General features: G+C 36.6%; 1 long non-coding RNA gene across 1 annotated transcript; it reads left to right on the top strand.

Moving 5' to 3' along the window:
- The first annotated feature begins 4,489 nt into the window (after positions 1-4,489).
- On the top strand, positions 4,490-15,912 carry LOC122804107. The gene is made up of 3 exons (XR_006365181.1): positions 4,490-4,616; positions 11,801-11,890; positions 13,020-15,912. It is a non-coding gene; the product is annotated as an uncharacterized LOC122804107 (long non-coding RNA).
- Positions 15,913-16,169: the final 257 nt, after the last annotated feature.

Raw genomic sequence — 16,169 nt, 5'->3', positions numbered from 1 at the left:
AATTAACAAGGGTCATTCAAGAACATTCTACAGGCCAAACATAAAATCTTCAACAAGCACTCCCCCAACCCACTGGAACCTTACACTATCTGGTGATGTACATCCTAACCCTGGCCCTGCTATCTCCACAAACAACTCTCCCAACCTTACAAAATCTATTCAATTCACCACAATCAACACCCAAAGCATTAGAAATAAAATTCCACAACTGCATGCATGGTTCAGTCAATACAAACCTGACTTTACTGCCATCACGGACACATGGCTAAAACCATGCATCAAAGACTCTGAATTCCTACCCCCCCCAACCACTCCTGCCTCAGAAGTGACAGACTTCATAAAAAAGGTGGAGGAATTGCACTACTTTTCCCCAACACCTACACAGCCATTCCTTACTCAAAACCAATACCCACCTTTTCCAGTGCTGAACTCCTAATTGCACTACTAAAACTTAATAACTACAAATCCCTCTGCATCTTAGTCCTATACATACCCCCTGGCAACAACATTCCTATTTTGGAGGAAATTCTTGCCTGGACAACCAGTAATATAAATAATGAAACTGTAATCCTAGGTGACATAAACATCAACTGGCTAGATATCAGTAAGAACCCCTCTACAGGTGTAAACTTACACAAATACACTCAGCTCATCTCAAATATAACCAGACACAATAATAAAAACAAAAATGGATCCATCTTGGACTGGATCATAGTTTCTGATCCTGACAAAATTTCCTCCTCTGGCCCACTACCAGACTGTATCAGTGACCACTCACTAGCATATATAATACGAAAACCCACCTCTATATCACACATACACCAGTATCGTTATACCAGAGACCTATCCCTCTTCTCCCCTGATACCCTCAACAATACCCTTCAGAGCACAAACTGGAGTTCATTAAAAACTCTCCCTCTCAATGATGCAGTAGAATTCTTTAACTCTACATTTCTCAAAATACTAAACAGCTTAGCCCCACTCGGGCTTAAGAGAATTAAAGCAAATCATGCTACTTGGCTAACAAAATCCACAAAACACATTATGGCCACTAGAGATAAAGCCTGGAAAATCTGGAATAAAAATAAAACTGAATCCAACCTCTTACATTATAGGCAACTTTGCTACCAAGCCAAACACCTAGTCATTAAAAAACAAGAAAGACTACATCCAAAACATCCAAAATCAGCACAGACAAAACCCTACAACCTTCTGGCATGTTATAAACTCCTTACTCCACCCAGGGACAAACAACAACCCCTGCCCTGACCTTGAAAAAACTCCCACTGATATAGCCTCACTTTTTAATAATTTCTATATAGATGCTATTGCAAAACTAACCACCTCAACACCAACTCTCTAACTACACCCTCAGTACCTAACAGCTCCACCCCTCTACCTACCTTCTCACTATCAACCATTCCAATATCTACCATCAAACAATTTCTCCATAAACTAAAACCCTGTACTAACTCCCCTGATAACCTGCCTTCAAAATGCCTACAACTAGCTGCCCCATCCATAGCTCATCCTGTAAGTATCCTCCTAAATAGATCTATTCAAGAATCATTTGTCTTTCCCCTCCACAAAGGGGGCTCTAATGCAGATATCTCAAGCTTCCATCCTATTGCCATACTTTCCCCCATCTCCAAAATTCTGGAGAAATGCATACATACCCAGCTCATAAACCACTTAATAAACCACCAAATGCTCTCACCTACTCAGCACGGCTTTAGGCCTGGGCATAGCACTGACACTGCCCTAATGTCCTTCTTAAACACAGTAAATAGAGCCCATGATGCTGGCTTCCTAGTCTCTGCTCTCTTTCTAGATTTGTCTAAAGCATTTGATACTATCTCCCACTCCCTCCTACTAACTAAACTCTCAAATCTTAACCTAGGTCACCCTGCCCTAAAATGGTTTACACGCTATATCAGCAATAGACACCAGGCTACCATATGGCAGCAGTCCTCCTCTCCTTTCAAGAGCACTAACACAGGTGTCCCTCAAGGTTCTATTCTAGGACACCTGCTATTCAGCATATTCATTAATGACTTTCACAATTCCTTACCCAACAGTACTGCCATCCAATATGCTGATGATTCGACCATCCTCTGCTCTTCCAAATCTCCATCTGTTCTGCAGCATCTTACACAAGAAGCCTTTACTTCTACTGAAACATGGATGTCCCAAAACCACCTAGCCCTTAACCCCAATAAAACCAAACTCCTAGTATTCTCCCCCTCTAGCCATATTGACAAACACCCTCTCTCTATCCACTCCCAAATTATTAGGTATCCTCATAGACGATAAATTAACATTTGACCTTCACACCTACAGTAATATTAAAAAAAACCCACCAAAATCTTGGTGCCCTGTATAGACAAAACTGCTTTCTCAACAAATCAGACAGGATAGCCCTTGCTTCATCCTTCTTGCTCCCTCCCAACTTTCCTATATGGTGCCCCTATCCTTACAAACTTACAGTCACACTTAAAAACAAAACTTAACTCCTGCTATAACAAAGTTGCTAAATTTGCCACTAACACAAGAAAACACACACACCACTGTTCCTCTTTACACCAGCTCAACTGGCTAGAATTCCCTCATCATCTTAACTATATACAACTAATGACAATTCACAAAATAATCTACCAACCAACCAGATACCCGCCCTTCTTTATCCTCCATAATAAACCTGTACCATCCTAAACGCCAAATCAGGTCTGAAAGCAAAATGTTACTATCTGTTACCAGACCCAGACTATCAGCTGGCAAGATGCTGTACTCCCATACTGTGTCCAAGCTATGGAATAATCTTCTCACCAGTATCAGAACTATCAGCACTCCTGCAGCTTTCAAAAAGTCACTCAAAATACACCTCACATCTGACTGGCTATGCTCCTGCACCCCACCTACCAGAACAACTAATTCCATCTCTGGATCAGTAACTTGATCTCCCTCTCTCCTGTAACCTGAATAAGCATGTACTAAATAGATTCATGAATGATGTATGAATGTATATGTATGAATGTAATCTTGATGCCATAATGTACTACTATGACTACAACTTTACTAATCCTGAATGTAAACCTGATGCCTTGTTGTATTACTTTTACCTGTCAAAAATGTATAAATAATATGAACATTCATTGTTCTATGTACTTATGTCAATGCTAAATACTGATGTAAATTTTGTGTATACTTCTATGTAACCTTGTGGAGCTTTTCTCCCCGGGCCTCCACTGAAAATGGGCTCTTTTTAGGCCCAGTGGACTTTCCCGGTTGACAAATGCAATAAATAGTGGCACAGGAAAATAATTTTCTTGGGTGGCAAAAGCCAGGGTACCTTTTTGCCTGGGCTTGTATAGGCCCCAGGACCGATAGCCTAGTACCTACCTATAAATAAATAAATAAATAAATATGTGATATTTTGTTAAACATAACTATTTTGGGTTTCTTGGTTTACAATTTGCATTCTTACATTGTTTCTTGTTTGTTATGGATTACTTTACTTTAAATGTGTTTTTGTCTTTTAATTTGTCTTTTTTATGGAGTTTTAAACAACATTTATTGGCTGGGGGTACACAGGAAACAGAGAGAGCTTTGATATAACTTTTATTTAAGGTAAGCAGAAAATGGCACAGTGTAATTTATGAGACCTTTCAAAAAAACTGCTTCATGACTATGTAGTATTTCATAGTTTATTGGTTTATAGTTTGCATAGTTAAATTTTTTTCTTTAATTTTGCTCTTTTTTATTGCAATTTGTTTTACTTTAAATTATATTGTTTTATTTTTAATTGTGCTGAGTTCTTCATTGGGACCAGTTAGCAATGATGTTGCATATTTTGACTGTGAAAGTATTAACTATGTCTTAAATGAAGTGTGGAAACTGAGTACTAGCATTTTTGTTAAAGGTAAGCCAGAGCTGTAACTAGGGTAGGGAAAAGGGAGTGGCTGTCTTGGGAGCAAGTTGTCAGGGGCACGATTGGCAGGTTCCAATGGTGTGGGAGCATATCTCTCAACTTTCCAGATTTTTACTTCATATTGTTGGTCTGTTTTTCATAAAATTTGTGGTTTTCTGACAAACCATGAAGGGTTGAAGTCACTTAATAATACTAAATAATGACAGATATTTGAGTTTCAGACTTCATATCGTTAAGAAAATGCATAACAATACAAAATGTGTTATGCTAGCAATTTTTTTTAATTTATAGGAATAATATTTAAAATCTGTCCCTATTTTTGAGCCTTTATCCCCTCATTATTTTTGGCTTTGCCCAGATTTCTTTCACCAAGAGGTTGAACGGTATCTCTGTGAGTACAGTTCCAGCATTGATTTCTGAAGCCTCTGGGAGATTTTGGTTTCAGGAATCAATGCTGATAATTTATTTGTGGTCACAGCTGAAGCAACCTTTGCGTGGTAATTTAACTGTAACAAGTTGCTTGCTTGTTAACATTTCAGCATAGGCAGCAGAAGACCTACTTGCTTGTTACATGCAATAAGTCAATCAGCTCCCTACAATTTGAGGGATAAGAACTTTTTTTTTGTCTTCAACATTCCTTGAGAAAGTTGTGGGGAGTGCCAGTTTGGGAAACTACTACAATTCTTTGGTAAGCAAAACCAAAAGAAAAGGGTAAGAAAAGGGAAAGGTCTAACGTAAGACACCTGTATGCTAAGGCTGCTCTTTAGCTATTTTAGATTTCTTGGTTAATTGCTTACACATTTATATTGCTTCTTGTGTTTTGCTCTTGTTCTATTGGCTTTGTTTTTCTTTAACTTTGTTATTTTACTTTAAATTTATTTTTCTTGGAATTTTGAAATAATTTCTTCTTCAGGGCTTGGTATAAAACACATTTATTGCATTATTTGACTGTAAAAGTATTCCCTCTATTTGAATTGCACAAGGAACTGAGAAGTAGCATTTTTATTTAAGGTAGGCAGAACAAGGCAAGATTTATTCACAGAAACCTGCCAGATAAAACTTCTCTGTGACTATTTTGGATTTCTTGGTTTAGAGTTTGCATACTGACTTATTTATCATCATTTGGTATTACATTACTGCAGTCTGATTTTCTTTAAAATTGATGCTCTACTGTTAATGTTTACCTTCGAGTTAAAAAAGAAGGTTTTGTGGCCAGTTAGCAAGCATTTGTGTTGTATTCTTTGACTGCAAAATTATTAACTCTATTTGAACTATGTGACGAGCTGGGAAACAGCATTTTTATTTAAGGTAAGCAGGACAGGAGAAGATTTAATCAATGAGACCTTCCAGATAAAACAACTCTGTGACTATTTTGGATTTCTTACCATAGGATCATAGAATCATAGTTTATAGTTTGCATGTTTTCATTGCTTCCTGTCTTTTATTTATTTATTTATTTTTGGAATTTGTTTTGCTTTAAATGAGTTTAAATTGTTTTTCCCTTTTATTTTTTTCTTGGAATTTTAAAAGAAAGTTCTTGGTTAGAGGCACTTATGTTACATGTTACATAAGGGTAAGAGGTTGGCATAGTGGTTAAGGTGTTCACTTTATAGGAGCAAGGTGCAGGGTTTGATTCTCACATGGGATAATTGACTGGGCTTGGAAAGGCCCCCAAGGACAGTTAATCTGGTACTAGCTCATCTCCCAGGCCCGTCTTGTCAGAGATCTGGAATGCATGGCTAGGCTTAAAAAGGCCCCTGTGGTGTTAGCCTAGTAAACTCCGATGAACTATTCTTTGAATGACCTTAGATCTCTCAACCTAGGGGAAATTCAGGAAGATCTTCATGCATGTGTTAGAGACAGAAAAGAGGCTTTTTGATACATTGCTTTCTCTGCGAATAAAACTGTGAAACAAAATAACTGAATTCAAAAATTGGATAACTAGCTATGTTATTTGGGGGGATTTAGTGAGATCCAAAAACCAAACAGGCCAGCACTAAATTCCAACAAAATACTTTAATAAAAGTATAAGTGGGCTAGAATGCCCATAAATGAATATATAAAAGTAATGACATCCAAAGGGTGACAAAGCAATTTTAGTGATTTAGTGAATTTGCATGTGTGTATCTGTATGTGTGTTTGTTTGTGAAGCACAAAAGGTATTGCTTGACAGGCCAACCTTGTTGCCAAGCATTGTGCAAATCCTTCTTCCTAGGACTTCCACATATTGCCTAAGACTTTTTTCTTCCCATGTAGTGTACTTTTTTAGATAAGGTTTTACTCTTGGACATTCAAACCTAACAAATTACAGTCAGTCTTACATTAAGGTGTCACTACTTAATGTTAACAGTCTGTAAAAAAAAATGCCCAGTCTTGAAACATTCCCGACACTTGAACACATACACATATGTGTAGTGACTGTAACTTTGTCTCAGTATACCCATATCACTCCCCCATACCAGGAACTCTGCTTCTCACTTGTTCAGACCATATGGAGTGCTGAGAGACTATTTGTTTTTATCCATTCCCTCATTACCTCATGCCAAATCCCTCATGACATAGAATAGGAACTCCTGCTTATCTTAATCACACTAACTAAACCAATTACCACATTATATTCCATTATAGTTCCATTTATTTTTTTCTGATGAACATTACAATTGCCTTAATAAACTGAATTCTACACATATTAATACACATATGCTAAGCCTCTGTGACTTTAACTACCTATTCATTAACTGGAAATCTTTTATAAGAAATAATAAATATGCAAAATGGTACCTTGATTGTATCAATACTAACACTCTAAATTAAATAATCCAAGTTCCCCCTAGAGGTAACAACATGTTTGACCTCATACTCTCATTGTAAGCTGGGGGTTGGATTTATTGGCTGGCATGCACCCATAAAGGCTCAAAAAGGCATAGGAATTCACTAGCCATGCAAATGAAACACTGATATGTCCTTAAGAGGTCATTTTCATATATTCAGTGGGCCTCCCCTACAGGAGGTTTAAGATATTGAACAGTGAGGACTGCAGCTTGGCTGGGTCTTTCTTTCAATTTTGACTGAAGAATATCAAATGAAAGGTATAAGGAAGAGTTTAAGGTATAGGTGAACTGCATAAAATACATTATAATTAAAAATGAACAATTTGAAAATGCTGTTGGTACATAAGATAGAGGTGAATTGCAGAGAATATTTTATAAACAGAAATAAACCATCTGCAAAAAAACTGTCAGTACATAAGGTTTCAGGTGAACTACACAGAATACACTGTAAACAGAAATGAACCATCTGAAAAAGGTCAGTACATAAGGTATAAGTTCATTGTTGGTACTAAATATGGCACCAAAGCCTTTAAGTTCAATATTAGTGCATTTGTGATTATGAAAATCCTTTTTAAGGAAGTAAAAACGTCACATAATGTATCATATGCATCTAATGGAATTTGTAAGAAAAACATTGTTAGAATTTAAAAAAATGCTATAACAATTCTCATCAATTCTGTATAGTGTTTATACTGTCACTAGACATTTTAGACTCCATGTTCATTTTATGATTCATTTTTAATTGACTATTTCAGCCTGCACAGGACCAACAAGTAAACATTACATTAGGGATGTAGCTTTTTATTCCTCATTAGTACCTCAGTCTGACGCTCATTGTATGTGCTAGTGCCAGAGGATTGTTGAAGGTCATAGAGACTCTGACTTCCTTAATCACCTCCTAAGAGAATGGTTTCTGTGATATGCTCTATTACATCATTCTGAAAGACAAAACCTCAGATGAATGTTTAAATGTCATCTGACCAGTAGATATAGCTGCATCAGTCATTAATAAATCTTATTTTAGTTCTTGCATTTTTTTATGTTGATATAACATTTTAAAGTATGGACCACATGAACTGAAAAAAGGCAAATGAGTCTTTCAGCATATGAGAGATATTTTTCTAGTTCACAGACTGTCCATAAGGGGATTTTATCTCATGCACTCCATCCATGTTCCCCTCTCCATACACCCACTCTGAGCAAATACCAGATCTTTCCATGTATCAGAACTTTGTTTGAAACCGATCATTCTTTAGACAGTATATCCCTTCAGTCTGCTGCATGCCTCACCATGTTGTTACCTCTTTCATAAATGTAGACTATGTAACACAGGTTACCTCCAATGAGAACTTAATGTTCTTAACAGTGTAATGTGAATACATAGTTTTAGAATCCTCCTTGTGTATTTAGTGCATGAGTTATAATGCATCCACACACCTCACCTGCAGTAAGTACAAATTCACTGCAGTCATTTCTTCTTTGCAAAGCCTTATCCTTCACAGTCTGTACGGACTATTATAAATTTCTACCCGCCCTATATTTCTCATCGTGGGAACAGCAGGACCAAGTACAGTACTGCAAATACTGTATAAGGTATAGCTGCAGTGGGAGTAGATAGTATCATATTTATTTTTCTTTTGAAAGTATGCATATATATTTCAGGAGATTATGTCTACCATGTTGCTACCATGATTTGATAAATCTTTGACATGTCAGGACCCACCAGAGTGAGTCCTGAAACAGGAAATGAATGGCTGAAAAAGACAAACTAACATATATAAAGTCTGACATGGCTATTTCTTGGAATATTCCTTTTTCTCTGAGGTATGGGAATCTCTTACTTGGTATATATAATTCCAGGGGGTGTGGGGGGCTTGCTGTCCACATTGGGGGTACAGGGGCCCTGCAAAATAGAAGTTTAAAGGGGAAGAGCAATGCTTGAGACTCACTGTTCTTCTGCATATTTAATCTTTTTTCCAGCGTGCTGGCATTCGGCATTTTCAGTGCTGACATTTAAGTATGGAGCCCCACAATTTACTATCACAATTTTGGAACCCATAAGCCTGAGACCATAAATTCCAACAGTCAAAATGCTTAACACAACAATATCTAAATATATTGAATACTAAATCCCTCTACCACTGTGAGCACAGGAATGAATGTTAATGTAGGTCCTGAAGGGATTTGGACCTAGGAATGCTTATTAATATGGGTCCTGCAGGGTGAGCTGAGTCCAGGAGTTTGATTCTGTGGTTTTCAGCATTTTGGTCTTTTGATATTATGGTCTCAGGATTATAGGTTTCAAAACTGTGGGCTTCAAGATTGTGATAGTAAACCTTCTACTCACTGTAGGCTGGTATTTTTCTTGGGAGAAGATACTAACGGTGATATTAATGGTAATTGCCATTCTCTATCTATTATTTTGTTCTCTTGACCATGTTATTTAGTAAAATGTACACACTACTCCAGGTGCATTGTGTTCCATTTTATGATACACCATGTCAACTACCAATCCCTACAAGACAGCCTATCTATCTTACTTAGGTCTTCCCAGTTCCTTTTGTTATTTTGCCTTAAACCAGGAGGCTATATGTAAATTACAATAGTAAGTTTATCCTTGGAGGATCTCTGCAACATTGTTGATAGAAATATTGAGAAAGAAACAGGACACCATACCAAGAGAATCTGTATCATTTCTCCAAAAACTGTAGCCCACTCATTGAATGATCACACATATCCAAAGTGCTGGTAATTGACCAACTACGAAAACAATTGCACAGACTGAAATCTCCTCCTCACCAGTTGAATAACCACACCCATTGCAGCAAACAATGATATAATATCAAGTGGGGGGAAAAAGTATTTTTTCTGCAGTCATATAGGAGGACTGTATCCTCCACAACCCCTGCTAAGTATATGCATCTACTCTGAGGTTACACCAACACAAAGAAAGAACAGTTGGTACTATGTAATGTCCAGTGCCCAACACAAAGAAAGGAGAACAGTTGTTACTATGTAATGTCCAGTGCTTCTCATACCCCATGTTTGAACAATGTCTAATTCAGCCAATTAAATATAAAAAGCTACTGCTTGGTGATTATACTCTCTGACTTGATCAGAAGAGATTTTCTGATTAGTCCTGCAATAATCTGTCCAGTTCCCATTGAAGAGGTAAGTTGTGGTTTCCATTACATCCCAGCATAACTTGTTTAATAGCACTTTATTCTGTTTCTACTGTAACATCTGGAATACACATTTCTGCTATGAACTTAAGTCAGATAAATAATGTTCCTTAACACTTTATCTTTATGGTACTTTGAATTCATAACAGTATTTCATTTTTCTTGTCTTACTATATATGAAGTTAACATAATAAAAAAAATCTAAATCTTGGAGACCAGAGAGCAAATGGACTCTTTCCAAAATTCTAAAGGAGTAAAATATATTCATTGCAGGCACTTCTGGACAAGTGCCTTAGCAAGCAGCTCCAACTTTAATTTCATTAACAGATGAGTCTCTGTCGTAACAAATCATTCTGTTGTCAGTAAAAAACACATATTCCATTAACAGCAAATCAAGCTGACCCACTGTACTGCCAACAAGACAGCCAGAGTTAGCTTCAACTCCATGACTAACTTATGCTGCTTTGCTACCTGTTGCACATTCTTCTGTCTTATTGCCTAATCCCAGGACACACCACTCTTACTAATATTCCAGATTAAACATGCCTCCAAAACTACCCTTTCAGTTGTAAATAACTATGAAGAGAATCTCAGTAATGAAACATTCATTGATAAAAATGAGTCACTTATAATAACAGCCGATGGTCTTCTGCTTCTAAGACACTACAAATCTTAAGTAGTACAATTGACAAAATACAGACAACTAACAAGTAACTGCAAGCAATAATTTGTTATTCTAGCTTTTTAACTTGTATCTTAATTAACTTATTTTATTTACTATTTGTGGTTAAAGCAAATCTCCAAATTTATGGGAAAACATATATAATTATCATCATTCATACTGAGCCATAAAAACACCTAGCAAACAAAATATATAAAGGAACAATGAGTTAATGCCATCCTGATACTTGCTTATGAAATATTAATGTAGAACAGGCATCTCCATCATTAACACCATCAATTTAATAATAACAAAGAGAATCAGACAACGTATTTTAACCAACTAAACCTAACTTAGTGTGCAAACTACTGACAAAGCACATTACACCAAATAATTATAAATGTTCTATATGGTGAACATTGTATGGAAATAACTGCAGGTGGGGGGGGGGTGCTCCCCACATCTAAAATATATATTATTTCCCAACAATACCCCTCTGGCTGGAGTTTTGTCATTATGTTTGTGCTTTCTTATTGAAGTGTTGGTAGCTCTGACGGTAACACACTTTCCTTTGGTGCAGGTATCTGTGGATTCTATTCTCATACCAGGTAGTTGGAGTAATTTTCCAATGCTGAAACTGCACTGCTGCATACATGGAGTGGTGCACTCGTGAGTGCTCTGTCCTTTAGATGAGATGGTAAACCAAGGCCTAATCTGCCTGAGGTGATGGTAGCACAGATGAATGTAAAAGATCCCATTGCACTTACTGAAAATAGTATGAATACCGCATTGGGTCTCTCCTGAAAAGAGGTCATTGGCCAAGTGGAAGTAACCAGTTCAATAAATTATAAATAAATACATGTGATGTTGTATATTGCATTTGCGTGCATTTGTGTGTGTGTGTGTGTGTGTGTGTGTGTGTGTGTGTGTGTGTGTGTGTGTGTGTGTGCGCGCGCGCACATGTATTTTAGTAGTTTTATTAAAAATAGCCCATTTTATGTATTGTTTCCTTCTAAATATTACATAATTTATTTATGTTATAAGGTGTATAACGATTGTGTAACAAATCACACACTGGCAATAGTGAAAGATAAAAACCTATATATTTTATTTTACATAAAAATAATAAAAGAAATGCTTTAGTGAAGTGACTTTATGACATATGTTTATTGATTTGCTATTTTTATTCATTGGTTAGGCAGGAAAAACAACTCGGAAAACCTCCTAGGAAGTTTCAGAGGTGACCTGGAAGAACTAACTGGTCAAGTGATTTGTGTAGAGTCATGCAGTAAGTAAATGGAGGCTGAGAGAACAAAATCACGGACTACAGGAAGAAGCTTGTTGGCCACAAATAACTTAATAGCTGGTTTTAACTGTCATGCTTGGTATTTCCTCTTTGTCTGATTAGGTCTGGAAAAAGAAATAATTGTTTTAGGCATTTTGTTACAATTTTAATTGTATTATTTTCTTATCTATTTGTTTATTTTGTTCACATTTTAAGTGTTGTTTATTTGTTTTAAATAATAGAAAATGATAAATCCTAAGGCAGAAAGGTTGCTTTCCATGTTCAGCTTAAAATGTTTATTTTTTTTGCTTACATGTACATTTACTGTCACTAAGAGCTGCAGACAGTTGTTAATGTGACACAATGTGTTTTTTGTTGGTATCTTCTCAGCATGCATTTTGGTACACTATTTGTCCATTATTTATGTAAGAATGTGAGCATGCATGTATTTAATAGTATGTATTTATTTCTCATTTATTTACTGAGAAAGTCCAAATGGGGAAAAAAACAATCTTTTCAAAGAGGGTCAGGAATAAAAACTACCCACAAATAAATACAAAAAATACAGATTATGCTTCCACTTTCATCAGGAGGACATGTTTTATGTTTTGTGATGCCTTTTATTGTTACTGATCAGTTGTATTTAAATTTGAGATTGAGATTTTAGTGCCTTTATTGCTATAAAGTATGTGCTATTAGTCTTACAATGCTGGTTTCTGTTTTCTTATATTTTTTGTATAATTTAGATTTACTCATGTATTTGTTCTGGTATGTGTGCTTCTGTTATTTGTTTCTTTTTTATTTTTACTGGTTTGTTGTTGTTTTTCATGCTTTCTAGTTTGGTGGTTCATGTCAGCTAAATAACATTTCTAGATATTGAACTGGGAAAAGGTTAAGATTTAGATGGATATCACCATCACTGGGGAGATTGAAAGGCAAGATGGTGGTAATTGGCTGCCTAGCCTGAATGTATGTGTAATGATTACTTTATTTTGTTTTTATTTTCAACTGTTTTGGTTTATTTCCTTTTTTGTGAGTATTAGTCTTAGTTTTTGTTTGACTGATCATTTTAGGTTTGGGTGGCTATTTGGCTTTCTCAAAATGTACTCCTCATCTTTTTCTTCTTCCACAGCCCCCAAGATCGTGCAGAGTTTGGTGCTGCCATTGCTGCTTTCATGTCATTTCCCCAGATGAACTTATACTGCAGCGTTTTTTTTTATCTTGTCAACACACCACAATTCCTTTGTATCTGAATTTGTGGCTGGGGTGATCACAACAGTCATCGGAATTTATTCTGTGAAACCATCAGATGATTATGCAAACAGCCAGAGATTCTGGCTTGGAGATTGACAAAGACAATTGTTTTGATTACTTCCATTACTCTGACGTCTGTAGTATCATTTCAAAGTTGTGGACCTTGTATCAATGCCTGCTGTTGCTGGACTTTTGTCATGTTTGATTCTACTTGTTTAATTCTTATTTATGATCTTTTAAATTTATAATTGTTGTATCTAGTCAACTTCCTTTTCAATGTAACATATTTAACAGCTTTTTTAAACTTTATTTATTTTAATATAGTTTCCTATTAAATTACTTTTTATTACTACACAGTGCTTTGCCTAATAAGCACTTTGATAATCTTGATTTTGAATATGCTGGCAGTTTGTTTTGTGATGTCTCTGTCTGGATATCTATAATAATTTGTTTTCTGGGAAGAGTCTTGTTTCTTAGAGTACTTTACATGGAGATAATCTTGTTGTTGCTCTTGTGTGTACAATTAGTGTTATAGTTCTATTTCAGTCATTTTCTAAAGTAGAATTATAATCGTAACAGCAATAATAAAAAGAATAAATAAATGAACTTAAAAAATCCCCAGAACTGACAGCAACTGTAACAATACTTATAATTTCATCTACAGACTGATAATGTACAGAAATAGGAATGAAATTCGCATTAGTCATTTCAGACTCCTACCACAAACTCCAGTAAGGCTGGCAATACATAATCCCTTCCTTGAAACACTTAACATGAAGAAATACTGCCTTTAATTAAATGCTCTAAACATCCACAGCTTAACAAAAAAGAGAAAGCGGTAAAACATAAGCATGAAGTCTACTGATATAAGGCTCAGAGCAACACCCTAATAAAGTTTGCTGATGATATCTATCAAAACTGTGGCCCTTTCTCAGGTTCATATGTAGAATCAACCTCTGCAGGATTGGGAGCTGCACCCTAATAAAGCTTGCTGTTGACATCCATGTAAACCCTTACCCTTTTTCTGTTTCATTCAGTTCATATGCAGACAACTTGATAAGGACAGACAATGGAATCCCTATTAATAACATCAGACTGACCATATCAACTAAGTATTTATGAACCAATTCAAAATGTTTTAAATGTATTCTGTAACTGATTTATTTTCGTTTCTAAGCCCCTAACACAGGTGTGTAGACAAGCTGACCAGGTCCCAGGCTCCAATATTAAGGTCTTACAAACCTAAACCAAGTAAGAGAAGAGCACCCACCCCCTGAATTCTGAACTTCTGTGAATCCTCTCCAGCAACTGTACTAGTAAACCAAATCAGAATCCCAGGCTCCAATATTAAGGTCTTACAAACCTGAACCAAGTAAGAGAAGAGCACCCATCCCCTGAGTTCTGAACTTCTGTGAATCCTCTCCAGCAACTGTGCTAGTAAACCAAAGCAAAGTCCCAGGCTCTAATATTAAGGTCTTACAAACCTGAACCAAGTAAGAGCAGAGCACCCACCCCCTGAGTTTTGAACTTCTGTGAATCCTCTCCAGCAACTGTGCTAGTAAACCAAAGCAAAGTCCCAGGCTCCAATATTAAGGTCTTACAAACCTGAACCAAGTAAGAGAAGAGCACCCACCCCTGTGTTCTGAACTTCTGTGAATCCTCTACAGCAACTGTGCTAGTAAACCAAAGCAAATATATCCTAGCATACTAGTGTGTTTTTTTTTTAGCTATTGTACCTGGTCGGCTGAAACACATCTCTGCGTACCCAAACCCCTCACCTCAAGCTCTCTACTTGTCCTCCTAGCTCCCTTCCTATCTGCCCATCCACGCTCTCTGTTAGTTCCTTATCTCTCCACCGAAGTCACTTCTGGTTTAGCCCCTGTATTCTTACTACTGTCTATACTTTCTCCTCACACAATCTACTTCAGCCACATAGACTCTCACTCACCCAACCCTGACCCAAGAGCTCCCCCCCCTCTATCACCCCACTTACCTTCTTAGCCTTGCTTACAGCGTAGTATACATTTTCCCCCCTCCCCAGTCTTGCTTCCAGCTTCTTGTATGTTAAACCCTCCTCCATAGCCTTGTGCAAAATAAAATAAGATAAAAGGACTTAATCAGTAAGAGAGATAAGTCTGTCCTGCTGAAATGCCTCTCACTGATTGTTTTTTTATATCACCGTGCCTCCACCAGGATGGAATTACGTCACCTAGCACTTCCCTTTATAGATTATCCCTTCCTGTTCTCTCGTACAACTACATTACCCTTCCCTCCCATGATGCTTTGCGGATTTGAAGAGCCACACTGAGACTGCTGCACCATTTCTTTTAGTTTTTAAGCCCCTAACAGTTGTGTGGACAAGCTGACCAGGTAGGCTCTCAATTTTAGGACTTTCTAAAATTATACATTGCTACATTTGGCTCTGTTTCTTAGCTTTTAACATACAGTACATTCACACGTACCTGGGGAGTAAACTTCATGCTTGTACTTCCTAGCGTTTTAATGGTAGTGCTTTTGAAATAGTTGATTAGGCAGTACTTTTCTAACAACTGATTGGAGTTTATATTGGTCCTTACTGTTTTCTATTGGAGTCATTGTTAAATTGCCCTGTGCTATTGCTTGTTGGTCCATTTATTTATGGGATAATCTGCATTAATGGCATTGGTATATTAAGGGAGCATTCCGATTGTGATATTAGGCAGTTGGAATTGTGTTTACTAGGTAATACTGTAAAATGTTATACTGCCATGTGCATTCTAGCTAGTTGTATAATTTATCAAGCTGTAGATAGCGCTCATTTCAAATTGTTTAGGTAATGCTTTTCTACTACATTTTCTGCTGTAAGAGTCACATTTTCAATGTAAATTTAGTGAAGTTTATAATGCCAAGTGTTTTTATTTATTTATTTGTTTTGCAAAGCTGTACAACTGACGTTTTTAACAAACTGTTGAAATAATGTATTCTGCTGTACTTAACTGTTACTATGTGCACTGTGAAAGTCATTTCAGATGTCATGGAATTCCACCAT

Source organism: Protopterus annectens, chromosome 6.part0, assembly GCF_019279795.1.
Source record: "Protopterus annectens isolate FY-2018-M chromosome 6.part0, PAN1.0, whole genome shotgun sequence".
NCBI classification, from domain to species: domain Eukaryota; kingdom Metazoa; phylum Chordata; order Ceratodontiformes; family Protopteridae; genus Protopterus; species Protopterus annectens.
This window is presented reverse-complemented; position numbering and strand designations above follow the sequence as displayed.